The 21,227-nt window shown below is 39.8% G+C and overlaps 2 protein-coding genes across 8 annotated transcripts in view; one reads left to right on the top strand and one right to left on the bottom strand.

The window, feature by feature from the left end:
* Window positions 1-21,227, bottom strand: part of LOC105464631 (membrane-spanning 4-domains subfamily A member 4A-like) — a 356,637-nt gene that overhangs the window by 49,579 nt on the left and 285,831 nt on the right. The gene's annotated exons all lie outside the window — the stretch shown is intronic.
* LOC105464629 (membrane-spanning 4-domains subfamily A member 4A) overlaps window positions 1-21,227 on the top strand; it is a 121,342-nt gene that overhangs the window by 81,927 nt on the left and 18,188 nt on the right. The window contains exon 1 of one of the 3 annotated variants that reach the window (XM_071074539.1): window positions 228-360. The exons of 1 other annotated variant lie outside the window; for it this stretch is intronic. The gene's annotated coding sequence lies outside the window, so the exon portion shown is untranslated. Of the gene's footprint in view, window positions 1-227; window positions 361-12,033; window positions 12,232-21,227 lie in introns of those variants that run through there. One more of the 3 variants, XM_011712660.3, reaches the window with a different exon arrangement.

Below are 21,227 nucleotides of genomic sequence, written 5' to 3'. Positions count from 1 at the left end.
GTGTCCTGAATGGCCCTGGGTTACCTTCCTGTGAGTGTGTGACACACGGAATGAACTCAGCCCTACAAATACCACTTCCTTTTTTTGTACTAGAGCAATGTTAAAGTCGTTGAGACTCTCACTGAGAAGTTGCTGAAATAACACACACACACACACACACACACACGCGCACGCGCGTGCAGACACTTAGTTCTTACAATATAGAGATGCTTTGCTTAGACTGGGCTGTATCTGAGAGACCTGATTTACATCTTATAAAAATAGAACATCAGAGTTAGAAGAGACGTGGAAATCTTCCTACACTGAAATATGAGAAGACTGTGGCCCAGGGAAAGAAAGTGATTCACGTGAGTCATGAAGGTAATGAATATACAACCCAGATTTTCTGTTTTTCCTATTATCCCCTTCATTTTGACATTGACCTGTCATATTTAATTGAGCCACAAGAGGGAGAGAGTGGACAAGAAAATGTGCTTTGAATTCCTGCCTAATCTGGTGTCTTCTGGGAGGACTTTATGCAAAGCCAACTTCCAGCTCTGGTCTTGTGTACTAGCTCTGGGTTGGGTCCTATTTCTATCCCATATTCTCTGGGAATCTAGTGGATACCGTACGTCATCCCTCTGACCCTCAGCTTTTTCATCTGCTAAATGTAGATATTATTTAGATATTATTACTTATATCAAAAGGTGTTAGTGAGGATATCTGAGAATGAATATTGAAAACATCACAAGTTGATTTTCAAGATAATATTAAAGTGTTTTAATTTCCAAGGGTGCTTTTCGTACCATCCTAACTTTATACCACTTTTTTATCCACCCCCACCCCATTCTCTGCACTCTGGATGAACTAAAAACAGATTTTAGATTTTATCTAATTGTTATTTACTCTAGTCTCCTCTCCCTTCTCCTGTCTTTCTCCAGATTCTGTAAAATGTGAGCACATGCAGGATGGAGGAGGGAGTGGATACAGCTGGAGGGAGAGGCTGAGACTGCACATCTCACCTGGTCTCATATTCTGAAAAATCTGGGTTATAAATTACCATGCCCTCCTCTTTGCTTTTTGAAACATGGATCTTATTGCCGAAGGTGAGGGTTTGGGAAGGCTTCAGGATGAGTGGCCGGGTGGCACCACCTGTGCCTGGCTTCTTCCCATCTTGGTGGAGCAGCCGCCGGCCTCTCATACAGGAAATAACGTGAACCAGCCCGACCCTGAGAGCCTCCCACATGGTGTTGGACTTATAGATTGCACATTAAGGAAATATGTCCATGAGAGATTTGGGGATGACGCATATGGTTTCATGGATCTAGAAGTGACTCTGAAAGTAAATGAGCCAACCTAGTCATTTCTAGTGAAACTGACTGATGGAAATGAACCAAGCATTTATTTTCCAATGCCATAGAGTGGGTCAGTGAAAGCTGGGTGGAGAGAGGATTAAAAGAAGTGGAGTAAAGTTAGGACTTCTGAGCATTTCTCTAATACCCATTCCCATCATGGCTGGGCCAGTACCGTTTTTGGAGTGTTTGTTTTGTTTCTCTTTCCCTTTATTTCCTTTATTTTACACAGTATAGAAATTCTCTCACTACTCCTCAGATTTTTCCAGCCCTGCCTCCCCAGAGGAACCTTACTCACATCCCTTTTCATGCCAGTAACCACGTGGTGTTGCTCGAGCACCTCCTAGGGTTCTCACTCTTTACTCAAAATGGATAATAAAGAAATTTTCTCAAAAGCAATTTAGCTGAATAAAATTTAATCTAACAATATGTGTGAACTACTCTTCTGAAATCATCATGCTGAGATAGTGAGTGGAACCACGCATTTATTTTCTTGAACCTGATAATACAAATCCCTAGCAGTTATCTGGACCAACAAGTTGTAAGAGCAGAGCTCTTGAGGTGAGCACGTTCTGTGCTGCTGAGGAAACAGGAGGTCTGGAGACACATGGAGACTGGAACAGGGAGGAGAAGGCAATGTTGTCTGAGGTTTCTGGCGGGGGCGTGGATTGTAAAAGGACTTGAGGCTTATTAAGGAGGAAAGGCTTATTCTGAGTGAGATAGGAGGCACTGGAAGATTTTCAGCAAAGGGAAGACAGGATCTAACTTGCGTCTTAACAGGATCACTGTGGCCGCCTGTCTTGGTAAGAATGACTGAAGGGAGGCAAGGGAAGATGTGGGGAGAATAGTGAGGAGGCTCCGGCAGTAGTCCCAGAGAGAGGATGGTGGGTTGGGCTGTTAGGACACAGCGTTGCTGCTCACTAAAATCCTGGGAGGTGAGTGCCTACGCCTCTCTTTCTTTTACTCCCCACATTCAGTCACTTTGAAACCCTGAACAAACCAATAACAAGTTCTGAAACTGAATCACAACAAAAAGCCCACCAACCAAAAAAAGCTCAGGACCAGATGCATTCATAGCCCAATTCTACCAGATGTATAAGGAAGAGTTGACACCATTCTACTAAAACTATTCCAAAAATTCAGGAGGAAAAGATCTTCTCTAACTCATTCTATGAGGCCAGCATCATTCTGGTACCAAAATCTGGCAGACACACACACACACACACACATACACAAAAGAAAACTTCAGGCCACTATCCTTGATGAACAGAGATTCAAAAACACTCAAAAAAATACTAGCAAACCAAATCCAGCTGCACATCAAAAATCTAATCCACCATAATCAAGTAGGTTTTATTTCTTGGATGCAAGGTTGGTTTAACATAAGGTGAGTCAATAAATATAATTCACCACATAAACAGCACTAAAAACGTGATCATCTCAATAGATGCAGACAGGGCTTTTGATAAAATTCTACAGGTCTTCATGTTAGAAAACCCTCAACAAACTAGGCATTAAAGGAATATACCTCAAAATAATAAAATAATAAGAGCCATCAATGACAAACCTACAGCCAACACCATATTGAATGGGCAAAAACTGGAAAGTTCTCCTTGTGGACTGAAACAAGACAAGGATGCCCACTCTCACCACTCCTTTTCATAGTACTGGAAGTTCTAAACAAAGCAATTGGGCAAGAGAAAGAACTAAAATGCATGCAAATAGGAAAAGAAGGTGTCAAACTATCTCTGATTGCAGATGATATGATTCTATACCTGGAAAACCCCATAGTCTTTGCCCAAAACCTCCTACATCTAACAGACAACTTCAGCAAAGTATCAGGATACAAAATTAATGTATATAAATCAGTAGCATTTCTATATACCAACAACGTCCAAGCTGAGAGCCAAATCATTCACAATAGGCAAAAAAAAAAAAAAAAAAGAATAAAATATCTAGGAATATAGTTAATGAGAGAGGTGAAAGATCTCTACAATGAGGATTAGAAAACAATGTTCAAAGTAATCAGAGATGACACAGACAAATAAAAAAGCATTCCATGCTCATGGATAGGAAGAATCAATATTAATAAAATAGCCATAGTGCTAAAAGCAATCTACAGATTCAATGTTATTCCTAGCAAACTACCAATGACATTCTTCACAGAATTAGAAAAAAACTACTTTATAATTCATATGGAACCAAAAAGAGCCTGAATAGCCATGGAAATCCTAAGCAAAAAGAAGAAAGCAAAAATCCTAAGCAAAAAGAGGCATCATGGTACCTGACTTCAAACTATACTACAAAGCTAAGGAGGCTGGTACCTACACTTGTAACCAAAACAGCACGGTAATGGTACAAAAACAGACACGTTGACCAATGGAACAGAATAAAGAGCCCAGAAAGAAAGTGACATGCCTACAACCATCTGATACTTGACAAAGTCAGCAAAAACAAGCAATGTGGAAAGGACCCCTATTTAATAAATGGTGATGGGATAACTGGCTAGCCATCTACAGAATATTGAAGCCATCATGTTGTCAGCTGGTTATTATGCAGACTTGAATTTTTGTTCTAAAATTTGGACAGGAAGGCCCAAACAGAGCTTCCCAGCTTAGCAGGAGTGGAAGTACAATAGGAATACATCAATTATAACTGATGAACTGCTGGATGCTCAATGTGGACTAACTTGGGAGCTGAAACTCCATGAGGCCCAGTCTTGGGGAGAGGTCAAACACTTGCATGGCTTTTACCTCAAAGTGTCCTACCAGGTACTTAGTGTAAAGAACAGAGAAGAATCTTCTTGTGCTTCTGGTTAGGGAAGGTAATATAACCATTTTTGAAAGACTCCAGGGCATTCTGTTATCTTTAACAAAAAAGTCTTCCCTCAAGGGAAACTATGTTTTTCTGATTCTGATTGATTCTGATTGATTTGGATAATATCAAAACCTAACCAGTCTCGGAAAAGGTCAGTACGTAACTCTACCTTCCTCTATCCTTTCACGTGGGGAAATTGATATTCAGCTACATCTCTCTCTAGTATCCTGCCTGACCTAAGTTCAAGTGGGGGCTAGGAAGCACTTGCAAAGTTGATAACTGAGGAGTACAAGTTGCTAAAGGCTGAGACCTAATTGTGATACTAGAGGATGTTTCCCCTCACTCTACACTACCATCAGTTGAATCAGGATCCTGTATGATAACAGGAGATTACAGCGAATGAACTGCTGAACTGTAAACCTCAGACCCTATTTAAGAAGTGGTGTCTAGGAAGACACAACAATAATAGGGGAGACCAAAACAAGGACATTAGAGGAAATTTCAGCCTTTGACACAAATAGCTACAGCAAACAATAAATGCAGCCTAACTTCTAGTGAGATAAACATAATACCTTACATAAAAAGCATATTTACAGCTATCAACAAAAAATTACAATGTAATTACAAGCAACAGAACAAGATTCAAATGTGGCAGAGGTTTTGGAATTATCTGATCAGAAATTTAAAAGAACGATGATTAATATTATAAGGACTCTAACAGGAAAAGTGTACAACATGCAAGAATAAATGAATTTAATAAGCAGAGAGAAGGAATTTCTAGGAAAGAATGAAAGGGTATTGCTAGAAATATAAAATACAGTAATAAAAGTTTTAAAAATGTCTTTGATAATTTCATCAATATACTAGGCGTGTCAGAGGAAAGAGTCAGTGGGCTTGGACACACGTCAATAAAAACTTCCCAAACTGAAGAGCAAAGGGAAAAAAAATGGAAAAAAAAAAAAAAGAACAGAATATCCCCAAAGTTCAGGACAACTACAAAAGGCATAACATTACACATAATGGAAATACCAGAAAAAGAGACAAGAGAGAAAGGAAAAGAAGAAATATTTGAAGTTTAAATAATGACTGATATTCTTCCAAAATTAGTAACAAGCCAAATCACAGATGCAGGAAGTTCAGAGAATACCATGCATAGTAAATAATAAAACATCTATACATGGGTATATCAAATTCAAAAGCAGAAAATCAAAGACAAAGACAAAATGTTGCAAGAAGCAACAAAGGAGAAAAGGAAACTTAGCTAGAGAGGAACAAGGATAAGTATTACATTAGGCTTCTTTTCAGAAACTATGCAAGCAAGAAGGGGGTGAAATGAAATATTTAAAATTTTGGAGGATAAAGGCTCAGGCACCATTCACTCTTCCTTGTTGCAGTAGACACTGGTTGAGATGTTAGGTCTTTCAGCCCTGGAGTTCTGCCTATGTGTGCTGCTGTGTTGTAGCCAGGTCAACTCAAAGAGATTCAGGGACCGGGAGCGGTGGCTCACGCCTGTAATCCCAACACTTTGGGAGGTCAAGGCAGGTGGATCACGAAGTCAAGAGATCGAGACCACCCTGGCCAACATGGTGAAACCCCGTCTCTACTAAAAATACAAAAATTAGCTGGGCATGGTGGTGTGTGCCTGTAATCCTAGCTACTTGGGAGGCTGAGGCAGGAGAATTGCTTGAACCTGGGAGGCCAAGGTTGCAGTGAGCCAAGATCACACCACTGCACTCCAGCCTGGTGACAGAGCGAGACTCCATCCCCGCCCCCCCCAAAAAAATCCATAACTGATCAAAGGTGCTCCAGGTCATGTAAGGGATAGGATTCAAACCCAGCTCTGTCTGATTCTAGAATCTTCACTCATGAGACAAATGCATATTTGCTTGTATGTGAGGTAGTTACATGCTAGACACACACTTTAAAAATGATAGATTAGGTGGTAGATGGATGGATGGATAGATAGATGATAGATAGATAGATAGATAGATAGATAGATAGATAGATAGATAGACAGAAAGATAGAAGATATAGAGAGTTATAGGTTTATGAACTAGATAGCCAAGGAATGGAATATCAAGTATATGTGATTTTTGCTTGGCCAGCATATTTTCAAAGTTTTTTCTGTAAACATACCCAGGCATTTTTTTTTGAGAAACACCCCTACACTATTGAAAGTGGGATATTAGAATACCTATACTTGTCCCTCCTCTTTCTCATACTAGAGTCATGTAGTTTTTTTTGGTCCAGTTGTTATTTTATATTTTACATTAAAATTACTTATTTTCTGAGTCTTAATTACTATCACTTATGTATTCACTTAGACTTAAGTCCTTATTGCTTTATTTGCTCAAAACTATTTCAAGTCTTTGAAATTTTTCATTAGATCTTTATTTTATTTTGCTGGATTATATCCTTTAATCATTTAATCAATCAAAGAAGCTCCGAGGTAGCCTTCTGTGCCCTGTTATTTCTTAGACAATCCTTATTTTTTCCTCACTTTCAAATGTTCTGTTGGGACATCTCAGAGTTTTTAATATGTTAGTGTGCATGGGGGTCTACCAGAAGGCTACGTTTCTAGTGCCTCCTAAACTTAATGGTCCATGAGATCTTCTCACTCTGTTTTTGCTCCTCAAAGCATCTAAGAGAACTAGGGTTCAACTGAAACACTTTGGGAAATACCAATATAACCCACTTTGAAAACAGGAGATAATAGTAGATGTGACTTCTGGCATTTGGTTGGGCTTGGCCAGTGGCAGGAACTGGAGAGTAGAAGGAGAGCAAGGCCAGAGGATTTATATAGGCATGGGTGATTCACCTTCCTATGGTGATTCAAAATAAGAAGTACATATCCTACACCCATTTTTAACGGGGTTGTTTGCTTTATTCTTGTTAATTTATTTAAATTTCTCACAGATTCTGGATATTATACTTTTGTCGGATGAATAGCTTGTATATATTTTCTCCCATTCTAGGTTGTCTGTTTACTCTGTTGATAGTTTCTTTTTGCTATAAAACAGCCCTTTTGTTTAAGGAGGGCCTATTTGTAAAGTTTTGTTTTTGTTGTAATTGCTCAAAAGAAGACATACATGCAGCCAGCAAGCATATGAACAAATGCTAAACATCACCAATCATTAGAGAAATGCAAGTCCACAATGAGATACCATCTCACACCAGTCAGAGTGACTCTTACTAAAAAGTCAAAAAATAACATGCTGGTCAGGTTTGCAGAGAAAGTGGACCACTTATACACTGCTGATGGGAATGTAAATTAGTTCAGAGATGGTGAAAAGTGGTTTCAAAATTTTTCAAAACACTTAAAACAGAACTACCATTAGACCCAGCAATCCCAACACTAGCTATAAACCCTCCAAAATATAAATTGTTCTACCATAGAGATGCGTGTATGCATATGCTCATTGCAGAACTATTCACAATAGTAAATACATGGAATCAACCTAAATGCCCATCAACAGTGGGCTGGATAAAGAAAATGTGGTACATATACATCATGAAATGCCACATAACCATAAAAAAGAATGAGATCATATCCTTTGCAGCAACATGGATGAAGCTGGAAGCCATTATCCTAAGTGAACTAACACAGAAACGGAAAATAATATACCACTTGTTCTCACTTATAAGTTGGGAGCTATACAATGGTCACACATGGACACAAAGGAAAAAGCGATAGACACTGGGGCCTACTTGAGGGTGAAGGGTGCAAAAAGTGTGAGGATAAAATACTACCTATTGTATATTATGCTTATTACCTGGGTAATAAAAAATGTGTGCATCAAACCTTCAGGACATGCAATTTACTCATATAACAAACCTGCATATGTACTTGCTGAACTGAAAATAAAAGTTGGAAAGAAAGATGAAACAATAAATAAACTCAGAGAAGTGAGTCCAGAATTTGTGATGCTTTTATTAAAGAGCATTTTCTGATTCTGGTAGATGTAGTGTGGTATCTAATTGTGGTTTTAATTTTCATTTTCTTGATTACTATTAAGGTTAAACAAAAGATGTTTTTAAATATCTTTTGGGCATTTGGATATTCTCTTTTGTGAAGTGTCTGGACAAGTCTCTTGAACAATTTTCTGTGGAGCTGTCTCTTTTACTTAATGCATACAAAGATTCTTTATATATTCCGGATATATGTCCTTTCTTAAATATATGTATTAAAAATACCACCTAATCCTCTGTGGGATGTGAATTTTTGCTTTATATGTTTAGGAGGTCTGATATTAGATACATATACACTTAAAATGATTATATCTTCCTAAAAATTGAACTATTTTTATAAGTAAGAAATAATCTTTTTGTTCATCACTAACATTTTTTGCTCTAAGGTCAGATTTGATACATTTTTTGGTTTAGGGTTTGCTTGATATATTGTTTCTCATCCTTTTATTTTACACTTTTTGTATGCATTAAAATATACCACTTTTAAATAGTAAGTATTTCACTTTTGAGTTTTTAAGATTTTGTCTGAAATATTTATACTTTATTACATATAATATATTTATTCACATAGTTAGGATTAAATCTACCATTACACTATTGGCTTTCCTGGAGGAAATGAAAGTTCTAATTCTTATTTAAATTTAATAAATCAAAAGCACATGCTTTGATTTTAAGATTAAAAGAAAACACATAGTAAAAGACTTTATAATTATTAAATTAATTGGAGGGAGAAATAATGCAATAAAGGGGAGATAAAGGTATGTAGAACCATTGACCAAAATATAGAAAACATTTTTTTGTTTGTTGATTTGTTTATTGTATTTAGTTTCTCTATTTTACAATATTGGTTTCCTTAAATATTCAGTGTCCATTTACACTTTCATTTAGTAATTTCTCTTCTCATGTCAGGCGGTGTAGGTCCTGCTTACCGTAGCCTACATCTGGTGACTGTGAGACAGGAGTGGGGATGAAGCCAGGTTATAAATACAGATTGACTATGATCCAGGTTATAAATACAGATTGACTATGATCCAGGTTATAAATACAGATTGACTATGATCCAGGTTATAAATACAGATTGACTATGATCCAGGTTATAAATACCGATTGACTATGATCCAGGTTATAAATACCGATTGACTATGATCCAGGTTATAAATACAGATTGACTATGATCGAGGTGGGAGAAAGCCCCTGGCTTCTCCAGACTAAGGTGACCTCTGTGTCTTCATCATCAGAATTCCAGCTCTATAGAGTGAACTCAAGACTTTCATTTAGTGATCAATTCCATAATCTTCTCTGCTTTTTTCTTTTTCTTTATACCCTGTTAATTGAAAGTTAGATGTGATTCTTGTCTCTTTCCTGGTTTTTTTGTTTTTGTTGTTGTTGTTGTTGTTTTTGACACAGAGTCTCGCTCTGTTGCCCAGGCTGGAGTGCAGTGGTGCGATCTCGGCTCGCTGCAAGCTCCACCTCCTGGGTTCATGCCATTCTCCTGCCTCAGCCTCCCGAGTAGCTGGGAGTACAGGTGCCCACCACCACACCCAGCTAAATTTTTGTATTTTTAGTAGAGGTGGGGTTTTACCCTGTTAGCCATCTTTCCTGTTTTTTACTCAGAGCTGGCACTCACATTCTGTATACTTATCTAGAGCAGAACCATAATTTTGCTCATAAAACAGTTCTCATATTTTGTTTTTGGAATAAACACCTTGTTATGTGATGCCTGTGTGAGGGAAAGAGGATCAGTTGGCCCAGTTTTCCATCATAATTTAAAAAAGCAATTACCTTAATAACTGCTCAGGGCTCCAACCTCCTCCCCTGCTGCTTATAGTTTTGACACTGAACTTGAGCTCTTTCTGATTTGCTCTTATTTGCATAGTAGTTAGTTTTGTTAAATGCTTACTTTGAGGTAGGGTGATTTTATTATAAATAAATATATATATATTTCTCTGTCGAATTTCATGTTATTGTTCTCTTGAAATTGTTATCTACTAATAATAACCTGATAATGTCTCATTTCACACCATATGGAGTGGGAGGAGAGATTGATGCCTGTCCTTAGTCTAGAATTTCAACCTCTCTTAGGAAGTCGTGAAACTCTGTACCCTTGTCTTCTGCAATGCCACACTTTCCAAGCTTGCCTGCTGTCTTCCTTACCCTCTTTTTCATAATCCTCTGGGAACTCTTATTTCTGATATACTGTTTCTATCCTCTAGAAAAAGGGTTTGACATTTTCTGCCTCCACACACAAGCCTGGGTGACCTCGTCCCTCTGGATGAAGAATGGTTGGGTTTACCTCTACAGCCATGGTCTCATTCCCTAGCTCCTGCCAGTTATCCAATTCTTGTCAACTTTGTTTGAAGATGCCTACACAACTCTGATTAAATACGTTCAAAATTTTACTCTTTGTTCCTGCAGTTCTGTCCTGGTTCATGTCTATTGCCTTACTGAATGGCTCTATCTCTCATTCAGTTTCCTAACCCAGAATCTGAGTGTCATCCTTTTTTTTTTTCCTCCTGATTTACATATTCATTATACCAACAAGTACTATCATTTCTTGTTCCTAAACAGCTTTCAAATCCATTCATTCTCTCCAACTTCACTAGCATCACAGGTAGTTCAGGTAACCATCATCCCTTCCCTAGAGAACTGCCTCTACCTTGAGCCTAACTCTCTAATTTTATTATTATTTTTCCCTGTTGTTTGAAACCAGGACAATATTTCTGAAATATAATCTATTTTAATTTTGAGAATTATAATTTCAGATTATAGACCACATAGTTTTTGGAATTAGGCAAAACCGGATTTCAATCTCATCTATACCAGCTATAGGAGTATCTCTGAAACTCTGACAGAGTTTCAGTTTCTTCTGAAAAATGGAAATAATAATGTTACCTTCCTTCATTCTCCTTCCATTTGTGTGTCTTTTGTCTTGTTTCCAATTAGATGTCCCTTTATCTAGGAAGTCTCCTCTGCCAACCCAATGTTGGGTTCATTGATCCTTCTATGAGCTCTCTTAGGATACCCAACTTTACCTTGCAGATCACTGATTATAATGGCTTATAACGATTTATTTGCTCATCTATATTGTCACTTTACCTTGCAGATAACTGATTGTAATGGATTGTAGTGATTTATTTACTGGTCTGTTTTTCCAAGTAGTCTATAAACTCTTTGAGTGAAAATTATTTTTTACCATTTTATCAGAAGCACAGGGCACACTGCTTGGCTTATAATAGTTTTTCTAAAGAAAATGCTGAATGAATGAAACTGCACGCCACTTTGCTTTCCTCCTCCATGTAAAGTAAACATTATTTTATTTTATAAATGAATCATAAGTTCAGGAGATTAACAAGGTCATGCAAGAAATGATTGCCATTGGTTTTATCTTAGTCAAAGACCAGCTTGTTCTATGATACCAGCTGCTTCCTTCACTTAGAAAGGTGCTGTTTTATTGCCGTACAACCAACTTGTTGCCATTTTATGGCCACTCATGATGAATCTCTAAAGGTGGAATTTCATGTAAATAAAACATTTAAGTTGTGTATATTAAGGTCAGTGCAAAAGTAATTGTGATTTTGGCCATAAAATAATGGCAAAAACCGCAATTACTTTTGCACCAACCTAATAAAATAGTAATAGTAGCTCTCCAGGAAGACACGAGCACTATGGAAATGTGTGACACGGTGAAAGGGGGTATTTACAAAATACCATTTACTTAGCTTGTGTATATAATGACCTTTGAAGAGGGTCTTGCATACAGTAAATCCTCTACCACTGATACCCACAGTAATTAGTAGCATTATTTTCATAGGAAAGACTGTATCAGGCAGCCGCTGCTTTTTCAGCAAAATTCAGAATAGACATCTGCACCCATACTGAGAACACAAAATCAGTTAATGCTTCCGATATAAAAGAGGAACTAGTTGTGGGTCTCAGAAATTCTCAGCACAGCCTTTAAGTTTCCAAACATCTACTAGAAAAGGAATGCAGATTTAAACTGAGTGAGGTGTGGAGTGGGGGAAGCTGACTGGGTCTGGACCAAAGAACTTCGAGGAACTTGCCCAGAGCCCTGCACGCATCAGACCTACCGCAGACACTGCAGGCCCGAAGAAAGGTAGGCCCAGGGACTTGCCTTCCTAGGCTTTCGGGCTGATGGTTTGGTTCACTTCCCGGGTTTAGGATTTCTGGGAGTGGAATGAGAAAAAAAAATGAGGCCACTTCCCATGACACAAGCTGGTAGTCAGGGTTGGGGTGGGTTGCGTGCACCTTTAAATGTGCATTTGGTGAGGGGATGAGAACCGTCTTTGCTACAGTTGATGGGAGTTAGAAAAGCCTCCTCAAGGCTGACATTGGAGGCTGCATAAGGTTGTTTAGTTACTTTTGTCCCCTAAGTCCTCAGGATTCCAAAACACTGAAAGCAACATTTTATACTTTTGACTAGTTACCTTATCTACTGTTAATGCCCTTCCTCCATGGTCTTTATTCTCTGTGTCTGACTGGTTATTTTTATAATTCAGGATTTAAGAACAGATGTATCGCATGCAGAATTTGGTGTACATGGACTAGGGCACAGGCAGGGTCCCCAGCCTTGTACATTTAGATGGGCTGTAACCTGACCTAGTTCTCCAGTGGTCTTTGGCACTATTCATGGGGCACCCAGGCAGTAAACTGAGGCTGCTCATGATAAAATCTACTAATGAAAAACGCCTTGTAGACTTTTAGCATTCTTAGGATAAGAAAGAAGCTTGTAAGTAGTCGTGGCCATTGTAATCTTTTCCCAGATGAAGTAAGTGAAACCCAGAAAAGGGAAATAATGTACCCAGAATCACACAAGTTAATAAAAGGGCTGGGAGCAAACAAACAAACAAACAAACAAACAAAAAAGAATTCTTGGTTCCTAGTCCAGGCCTTTTCACTTCCCGTGCCACAATTTCTGCATCCCCATCATCCTCCTAAAAACTATCCAGATTCAGGCCTCATTTTGGGTTTCTAGTCTATTTGATAACTTTGCCAAGAAAAAGGGGATGACCATGTGTACCACTCTCCTCATGCTCTCTCCTTGTGATTGTGGCGGGGGGTGGGATGGGGCGGGGGGGATGGTAACATAAAAATGAGGAAACAAGAGACTGGTGGTGCTGCTGATCCACAAAGAGACTGGGGCCAATCAAAGAGGGAAGGGTGGTCTAGGTTCCCTCACCTCTTTTTGTTGTTGTTGTTGTTGTTGTTGAGACGGAGTCTCGCTCTGTCGCCCATGCTGGAGTGCAGTGGCGCGATCTCGGCTCACTGCAAGCTCCGCCTCCGGGGTTCACGCCATTCTCCTGCCTCAGCCTCCCGAGTAGCTGGGACTACAGGCGCCCGCCACCACGCCCGGCTCATTTTTTGTGTTTTTAGTAGAGACGGGGTTTCACCGAGTTAGCCAGGATGGTCTCGATCTCCTGACCTTGTGATCCGCCCGCCTCGGCCTCCCAAAGTGCTGGGATCACAGGCGTGAGCCACTGCGCCCAGCCTCCCTCACCTCTTTATCCGGGGGGCGGGGAAGACATTGTAGTTGTCAAGAGCCTGATGCATATAGGTGATGGTACAAAACCAAGGTTTCAATTCTTCTCCAACCCAGAATAAATGTCCCTCATATGTATCCAACATTCTCAGCAGTTTTAAAAAAATTGAATAGAGAGAAGTCAAGCCCTGGATGGTAAAATATTTTTGTCCTTGGGGACTTTATGTGCTGTAGATAATTAACACAAGGATTTCTGTGGTGGAAAAACAGGAGGCAGTTATATGAACTTATGGCCAGAGTTCCTTAGAATGACAAAGCACCAGCCTTGAAGGACCAGAACCTGACCTATGTTATCAAAGAATTATGGGAAAGCAGAAGAGTCAGTTATAAGCTTTGCTTTGATATAATGGCTCTGCCCTGGAGGAAGCTTACAGTCTTGACAGAGAGGCACTAAACACAGAGAGAGAACCACCAGTGTGTTTGATAAGACAGACCCAACATGTCCTAAATTCTCAGTCTGAAGGTGTGTGTGCCTGAGAGATTGAGGCAGAGGTTCTTTTACATTAAAGAAGAATAAAGTACACATTTCGATGGACTAAGAAGAATCATCTTTAGTCACTTTCCAAATAACTTTGACTTTTGCAATGTAGAAGTAACATAACACAGATTTCTTAGACCCTTGGTTACCATCATAGGTTGAGTGATCCACGTGTGGGCAATGGTGGAGAAGTGGGGGAACAGTGTCTGAAAGAAGATAGAAACTATGCAATGCTGTTTGTGTGTGAGAAGATTAGATGATGTGGTGCGTTTGTTTTTGTTCTTACAAGGTGGTCACAGGAGGGATGGAACATTCCTGCAAATGGGTTCAATATATGCAAACGTCTCAATATAAGAATGAAATCACTTCTTTGGAACAACTTAAATAAGACAAATATACTTGGGGCTTTAAAAATTAAAAGGAGAGAGATTTGAGGTAAGACTACAACAATAGATTTGTGCTGAAGTAGCAGAGGTTTTGTTATCAACATTAAAAATTTTAACTCTATGCTAAGGGTGGTGAAATGTAAAAGAAGGCTTTTAAAGGGGAGGGTGACTCAATTGATTTTATATTTGATCATTCTGGCTACAACATCAGGGGTGGACTGAATATCCAAAGCCACAAATGGACACAGGGAACAGTCAGAGGCTATGACGAATACTTCTGATGAAAATAGGATAATGGCTTGCCTTGAGAAGATGAGAAAAATACACAGAGTTGAAAAATGGTTGTGTAGGATTAAGATGAGATTGATTGAACATAGAGGGTAGGCAGCAGAAGAACTAATGACAAACTACCAGATATTTTTGAGACAGGGTCTCACTGTGTTGCCCAGGCTGGAGTACACTGGCACCATTGTGGCTTACTCCAGCCTCGACCTCAGCCTCCTGAGTAGCTGGGATTACAGGCGCCCACCACCACACCCAGCTAATTTTTGTATTTTGTGTAGAGATGGGGTTTCACCATGTTCCCCAGTCTGATCTCAAACTCCTGGGCTCCAACAATCCTCCCACCTTGGCCTCCCATAGTGCTGGGATTACAGGAGTGAGTCACAATGCCTGACTTTAAACTTCCAGATTTTTAACATGGATAGTGTAGTTAATTGCTGGGCCTTCCACCAAGAAAGGACACTTGCAGTCCCATAGCATTAGGGTTCCTGTTCCCTTTAGCTCTTGCCACTCTTGCTTAGGGACTACTTGCAGGGCTCTGAAATAATCTCCACGTACTGTTCCTTGCGCCACCTTACTTTTTTGAAAGAGAAATTTTGAGGAAGACTGGATGTCTTCTATTTAAGTCTTCTAAGGTTTGAAATAAAAGTTACCTCTTCTCCGTTCTGGAAGAAGTAGGTAAATTGTCAATTTCTGGGCTTTATTAGAATGACTTTAAATTAAGCCCAGAGAAGGACAATTCCCCTAAGTGTAACAAAAATCTAAGGATGTGGATTAAATGTAAGACCCAAAACAAGACCTATTTTATTTTAGCCATATGCTCCAAATCTAAATTTTGTGTTCCGTCCAGGGAGCGCTAAAGTGTATATATAGGTCTGAATATACCTACTCCATAGCATATATATGTAACCCACCTCCCAAATTCCATTATCATTGGAACAGAGACTGCAAGAGGAAGAGGAGGGCCTCTTGGCCCACCTCTACATAGTCTTGTACCTAACTTATTCCAAATTGGGTGGTTTCCTCCTTTTAGCTATTATAGATAATGCTGCTAAGAAAATTAATTGTACAAGTTTTTGTGCAAACAAAAGAGATCTTCTATTCACCAGACTAGTGTAGTGGATCCCCTTAAGCAAAAGAGTTCTGGAATTACAGCACCTGGATTTAAATTTTGGCCCTGCCACTGTTTACTCAAGTTACTTAATCTTGTGTTTTTATAATTCTGCCCTGTGAATAATAGAGTATATCTCTCAGGGGAATTTAATGATGAAATAACACATATAAAACATTTAAACCAGTGCATGTCACTTAATAAATGCTAAGTACATATTAACTGTTATTACTGATATTCCTACTATCACTTACTCATTTCTGGCTTGAAGTATAAAACATAAACTTTCTTTAACACTTCCTGCCACTCAAAGGCATGCTAGACAGGGACTTTATTCCTGTCATGACCCTGCTCCAACCTGCTCCTGTCTTGGGGCAAGTGGAAAAGCAGATAAAAGGGGTCTATATAACTGGAGAGAGCATGTTATTCATGGTACTGTGTTGTCAGATGTTGACACTTCCTCTCTTTTGCAGTTTGTCTCAAAGATTGGTCAGAAGAGTCAGGATTGTACTCTTTTTTTTTGCTCTCATGGAATAAGTTAGATACAAGACTATGCAGAGGTGGGCCAAGAGGCTCTCCTCTTCCCCTTGCAGTCTCTGTTCGAATGATAATGGAGTTTATGAGGTGGGTTACATTTCCATGCTATGGAGTAGGTACATTCAGACCTATATGCACACTTTAGCATCCTCTGAGCAGAACACAAAATTTAGATATGGAGCAAAGGGGTAAAATAAAATAGCAGGCCTTATTTTTGGTCTTAAATCTAATTTGTACTCTCAAATTTTGTTAAACATCGGAGAATTGTCCCCCTCTGGGCTTAATTTAAAGTCATTCTAATAAAGCCCACAAATTGACAATTTACCAACTGTCCCAGAAGGGAGAAGAGGTAATATTTATTTAAAACGTTAGAAGACCTAAATAGAAGATATTCAACCTTCCTTAAAATTTCTCTTTCAAAAAAGTAAGGTGGCACAGGAAAAGTATGTGGAAATTATTTCAGAACCCTACAAGTAGCCCCTAATCAAGAGTGGCAGGAGCTAAATGTAACAGGAATCCTAAGAGGGCTATGGGACTGCAAGTGTCCTTTCTTGGTGGAAGGCTCAGCAATTAACTACATTGTCTGTGTTAAAAATCTGAAGTTTAAGTTTGGGCACAGTGGCTCACTCCTGTAATCCAAGCACTATAGGAGGCTGAGACAGGAAGATCACTTGAGCCCTGGAGTTTGAGACCAGCCTGGGTAACATGGAGAAACCCCACTTCTACAAAAAATACAAAAATTAGCTGGGTGTGATGGAACATGCCTGTAATCCCAGCTACTCGGGTGGCTGAGTTCGAGGCTGCAGTGAGCCGTGATAGTGCCAGTGTATTCCAGCCTGGGCAACAGAGTGAGACACTGTCTCAAAAAAGTCTGGTAGTTTGTTATTAATGACTTCTATTACCCACCCTCTATGCTCAGTCAATCATGAAATGATGACCTTCTTTGCCTCTTTTGACAGTTTTTGACTTGAAGTTTATTTTATGTGACCTAAGTATGGATAATTATTCTCTTTAGGCTACTATTTGCATGGAATAGTCCATCCCTTAACTTTCAGCCTATGTTTCTTCTTAAGGCTAAAGTGAGTCTCTTACAGCATCTAGTTAGATGTTTTTTAAAAATTTTCCAGCCACTCAATGACTTTTGTTCAAAGAATTTAATTCATTTATATTTAAGGTTAGTATTAATAGATAAGGATTTACTCGTGCCATTTTATTATTTGGGGGAGGTTGTTTTTGTAGACCTTTGTTTCTTTCTTGCTCTCTTGTCTACCTTTGTGATTTGGTAATTTTATGAAGTGCTAAGTTTTGAATTCTTTAACATTTGTGTATCTGCTGTAGTTCTTTGCCTTGTAGTCATCATTAGGCTTACATAAAACCTCTCATAGTTATATAAATTGACTATTTTATGGTGACAGTAACAATGTTTATTGAAACAAGAACTCTAGACTTGTACTGTCCTCCCACCAAACTAAATTTTTGGTATCTTTGTTTTCTACTGCTGTAAAAGACCATTGAAGACTGGGTAATTTACTATAAAATTTTATTTTGCTTATAGCTCTAGAGGCTGGGAAGTCTAAGGGCATGCATGGTGCAAACCTCTGGTGAGGGTAATCCCATGGAGGAAGGTGGAAGTGAGTGCACAAAGCAAAGAGAGAGAGATAGGGCCAAATTTATTCTTTTATCAGGAGTCCACTCCTGTGATAACTAACCCTCTCCAATGATAATAACATTCATCCATTCATGCAGGTAGGGGTGTCCCGATGTAATTACCTCTTGAATTACCTCTGGAAGGTTCCACCTCTTAATACTGTTACAATGGCAATTAAGTTGTCACATGAGTTTTAGAGGGGACATTGAAACCATAGCATTTCATCCACAGCCCTCCAAAACTCATGTTCTTCTCACATACAAAATGCAATAATTCTGTCTCAATAGCCTCAAAGTCTTTACCCATTCCAGCATCGACTCTAAAGTCCTAAGTCCAGAGTTACATCAGAAGCAGATATGGATGAGACTCAAGGTATGATTTATTGGGAGGCAAATGTTTCCAGCTGTGAGTCTGTGAAATCAAATGATTTGTCTTCAAAATATAATGGTGGGACAGGTACAGAATAGACTCTCTCAGTTCAAAAGAAAGAACTAGGCAAGAAAAAGGCATAACTGGTTTCAAGTGAGTCCAAAACCCAACAGAGAAGACAGCCTTAAGTTTTAAATCTGGAGAATAATTTCCTTTGACTCCATGTCCTGAATCCTGGGAATGCTGACTGGGGCCCTCAAACAGCCCTGCTTGCATATCTTTGCTGGGCTCAGTCCGTGCTTCAGCTCTGTTAGGTTGGAGTTGCATGCTAGTGGTCCTATAGTTCTGAGATCTCAAAGGTAGCCTCACTCCCATGGCTCCACCAGGCATATCCCTAACTGTGACTCTCTGTGTTGGCTCTGACCCCATATTTCCACTCAGCATTGCCCTGATGGTGGCTCTTTGAAGTGACTCCACTCCCATAGCTGTTTGTGACATCCTTTGATCCTAGGTGGAGAAAGCCATGCCCCTACAGCCCTTGCAGTCTGTGAGCCTGTAACACCACATGGTTAACACCACATGGTTGCCATGGAGGTTGACAGCTTGTACTTTTTGCACTATAATAGTGGCTGTGGAGCTGGGGTCCTAGGCTCAGGGTCTTGCAAAACTCCTGTGGCAGAGGTTCACTCACCGAGGCATGGGTGGATGCAGATTACCCACAAAGATGAGGCTGTGACTCTGAGGCATACCTCAGCAACTCAAGCCCATGGGGCAGGGATGGAACAGTTACTGATTCTGGGGTCAGTGTACAACACCAGCATGGCTCCAGGGCAAGAGGGGTGCTCTGGAGGCTTGAGCTCTGGGGAGCAGGTTACAGCTGAAATTTTGGTTCCAGAGCCAATAGGACACTGCAGCAACTCCAACCCTGGGGGACGGAGTGCCACATAGTGGTAACTCTAGACCCTGAGATGGTAGGGCATGGCAATATCTCAGGCTGTGTAAGGCTGGATGTAGCAGCAGCAAGGCCTCAGGAATGACTAGGCCTGTCTGTGGCTTCGTCCTTGGGTTTTTTGAAGCAGTACAGAAATGACCCCCTGGAGAGCCAGGGTTTCTCAGAAGCTTGGACTCCAGGGAATTAGTCAGTTCCAGGGAGATGGGGCACTGCAGTTATTCTGCCTGGATTGTTGGGTGACACAGCTCAATCAAAGCTATGTGTCCTCAGAGAGTGGGACACAGTTTCAGCTTGAGTTTGGAGGGGCAGAGTGCACCAGCGACTAAGATGGGGGCATGGAGCAGTTCCATGGCAGCCTGGCCTCGGCAGGTAGAGAGTGGACAGCAACAGTTTGGCTTAGGTATGGCTACCAGGTGTGTGTGGTATAGTGGTGGTTAAGCTTCAGAGATGGAGGGGTGCAAATGGCTACTCATTCCTGAAGCAGAATGCACTCTAGCAGTGATTCACTTCCAAGAAGGGGCAGTACAGTAGCAGTTCAGGCCATGGAGGCCAGGGCACAGTGTCAGTGCCGCCTCTGGAATAGGACAGACACGTGGACTTCAGGTAGCTCCATCAGCTGAACTCAGAGCCTGTGAAGACTCTAAGTGTCTCCAGTAGTAAGATTACAGGTGTCCATGGTGTTGATGGGAGCTGCTGAGGTCCTCTCAGTTACCTTTTCCCTGCAGGAAGAAGGCCCTCCTGACTCAGAGTTGGTCCTAACTGGGGGAAAGGTGGTGGAAGAAAGGTGTTTTGTCTCCTTCTTCATGCAGCCATCCTGGGTTTCTATGATCTACAAGATTTCTGCTACTCCTTTGGTGTTTTCAAGTGCTCTTCTTTAATTATTTTGGTTGGAATGCAGTTGTTTATTCATTGTTTTGGGGAGTGTGTGTGTGTATGTTTGTGTGTGTATTGATGATGATGAGGGTTAGGAACTTCTAGTTGGCCTTCTTGGTGACATTCTTTAGAATTCTAATCAGACATATTCTAGACCTTTTAATTCTACACTTCTAATCTTTTAACCTCTCTTCTATTACGACCATTTTCTTGTTTCTCTACAGAATTCTTGGTGATTTCTTCAAATTTTTCTTCCAGTTGACTAATTCTATTTTCAGCTATTCCTTGTTATTTAACACATTGACCAATTGTTTTCTGTCAACACTATTTTATATTCGAAATTTATTTGAGATTATGTGCCAAATATGTCCTGTCACTCTATGTGCTTTATCTTTGACTTCATTTTTGTGATTTAATTTTCATTTAAATAAGTTATCTGTACTCTTTACATATTCTATATTTGATATATAAACAGGTGCTCCTAATCTGTGGGACTTCTTGGAGGCTTGTATCAAGGATATCTACTTCCTTCTTTATGGACTCCAATGTAGGACTTATTCAGAGACTGATTGCTTTCTAAATATGTGGCTTTTTGGTGGGATTTCTCCTTTACTACAGACTTTGATGATTCTCAGAACTATACTTTTCCAGGGAAGTGATCGTTATCAACTGAGGTATTTAATTCCCAGGATTGTAAACAGTAATTTATGTTGTATACCTCGGGGGGCCTCTCGTCTTTGAAATCTGTGGCCATGGTGTCTTGTTTCTTTCATACTCTCGCTACACTTCTCTCCAAGCGTATCCTCATGTAATCTTTGTTTTTAACACTCATTTCACCTGATTTGTAGACATGTTAGTTGTTTCACACTTTCATAAAAAAGTGGAGTTCTAATTCTGTTTGTCCAAATTGTTTTCGG

Source organism: Macaca nemestrina, chromosome 12 (genome assembly GCF_043159975.1).
Source record: "Macaca nemestrina isolate mMacNem1 chromosome 12, mMacNem.hap1, whole genome shotgun sequence".
NCBI lineage: Eukaryota > Metazoa > Chordata > Mammalia > Primates > Cercopithecidae > Macaca > Macaca nemestrina.
Note: the sequence above shows the minus strand (reverse complement) of the source record. Positions and strands in the feature narration are given on the sequence as shown.